We start from the raw sequence: 2,405 nt of genomic DNA on the forward strand, positions 1-2,405 counted from the left end.
GAAAGGAACTGCCGAGGGCAGTTACGGGCTGGATTGGGCGCGGAGCGGTTAGGTTGGTGGAGAAACCGCCCATCTGTTTCCCTTAAGTGGGATTTTGCGGATCAGAGAGAGGGACACGGGTTCCTGGACAGAGAGACAGATAAAAAAACACAGAAAGAGACTGATAAGCAAGGCTTATCCGTAACAAGAAAGGGGGGGGAGAGATTAGAAGAAAGGATAAGGATTTAGATAAGGTTTTAATGATCAATTATGATGATGAGAATGTTTACATCTCAACCATATAAATAACCAAATGAAAGACAATACGACATCGTTTCCTTCTTATTCTTTATTATACTCTCAAGACCTTCTATCTCCAAGAGAGTCTCTGCTTCACCACTTCTTTACTCCTCAGCCACGCTTAACCTCCCTCTTCGACCTCATACGCTTCTGCACAAATGCTAGTGGTACCGCCAGCTTATCAGAGACCGAGTGAGATCAATCCTGATCGGAAAGATGGAGAGCGTTGGCCGGAGGGCCGATCGGAGTCTCAGTTAGAGACCGAAGGTCTGTCTGTTCACTACGATTCTGTCTGATCAGAACGTTGATCAGATCGTACTAATGACACTGGAGGGAGAGAACAGAGGGAAAGGAACTGAGAGAGAGACAGACGGATCCGAATGGGGATATTAGGCCAGACGGCCGTTTCAAGCCTCCTTTGGTGGACGCGAGTCCTTCTTGTTCTGATGCGACTGGTTCTGATCCCTACTCGAATGGATCGCGACTAGGAGATCGAGAGATGGTATTGGAGAGCGATGGCTTGATCGTGCGGATCCTGCCTGATGGCCGGCGAGTACTGACGCGACTGTTTCAGCGGGTTCTGCGGACTGCTTGACGGTTTCTGATGGAAGGCGTCTGTACTGATGATGCGGATCAGACGGCAAGAGTTATCTGAGGCGGTTAACGGATGTATAGTGCTGGAACGTGATACTGGCGGTTAGGACTCGGATCGAGTCTCAGCGTTCAGTACCGGCTATGGTATAGAGCCGAGTGTAGATGGATCGGTCATGACTGGACCGAGATTTGTACTGGATGGAGGCATGGTGTTACTGACTGCTTACGGGGCTGTGGAGCCGAGTATGTACTGACTGATTCGGGGGTGATCAGGGACTGGTTCTGGGGTGCTAAGCATGGCTAGCGTATTGTCTGTTCCGGATGGCTGGTTGGAGACCAAGCCGTCTGTCTTTGTTTACTTGGGTCACGTGGGGATGGTTGGCTGAGTGACTAAGGAACAAGGGGATTCGGTTAAGTATCTGATCGAGCTGGGTGGATAAGACGGACGGGAAGCAGGAAGACAGCAAGGAAGGAGTGTATGGATGGATTATCAGATAACAAAGCACAGAGGCAGTAAGTTACATGTTTATTATGCTGCGATTACTAGTTGATTGCTAAGTTGTTGGATTAGACTTAGCGAACCCTGTGTACTGAACTGAACCTCTTAGAGGAAAGCTGGTTAAAAATCGTAAGTAAAGGGAATATTTCGTAAAGAGCCAGTTTGGGTCGGGGCAAGCGAACTGAGGACGAACCGGCGGTAAGGGAAACCGGGTCGGGGCCTTTCAAGAACCCCGGCGACCCGTAAGGGTTCCCGATTCCAATCGATGAAGTCACACGCCTCACCGGACATAGCTACATAAGCTCCACAATACGAGTAGAGACTTCGCAGCACCACCAGAGAGCGTACCAGCACATCACCACGAGCAAGGAGGTCGTGAGAGAGGATCTAAAAGGAAAACACAATCCTCTCTCAGCCGTAAAAAGCCGACTCCGCCTATCAGAGTCCCTACACGCCACTATGTTACAGCTCCAAACAATTCTAGTCTTCACCATCATCAACAGCCCTCGTGCACGGTTGCTTAATGACGGAGACACGACTGACCAGAGACAGGAACAAGGCGAAAGCATAGGGGAAATGACCGGGAAGAAAAGATTAAAACAGAGGAGAGAAGGAGGAGGCCTCCGGCGGCCCGACGCGCCGATCAACGCCGGAGCTACTGAGGACCTTTCGTTTGTCGACTAGAGAGGATAAGGAGATAGAGAGAGAAACTGAACTTTTTGGATCTTAACAAACGATAAATATGTTTTCATGTAAGAAACTATCAATGCATGATGATCCATTCTTATAATGCATGATGATCAGGTTGGTCTTATTTGACGCACAAGTTATCCTTATGAGCTTGACGTTGAATCTCGCATATGTTTATCCTTTCTTTCTCCATTCTGAACTGGAAGTTTTGTATTTGAAAATGCATCCTCGTCCAATAATTTCTGTCAATGGTTTTAAACTAATATTTTCAGTTAGAATAGGTGTAACAGTAGAAGACAATCAATTTCTTTAGCAAAAAAATAGAGGGGAGAAGATGGATTGT

The sequence above is a fragment of the Brassica oleracea genome, chromosome C3 (genome assembly GCF_000695525.1).
Source record: "Brassica oleracea var. oleracea cultivar TO1000 chromosome C3, BOL, whole genome shotgun sequence".
Taxonomy (NCBI): Eukaryota; Viridiplantae; Streptophyta; class Magnoliopsida; order Brassicales; family Brassicaceae; genus Brassica; species Brassica oleracea.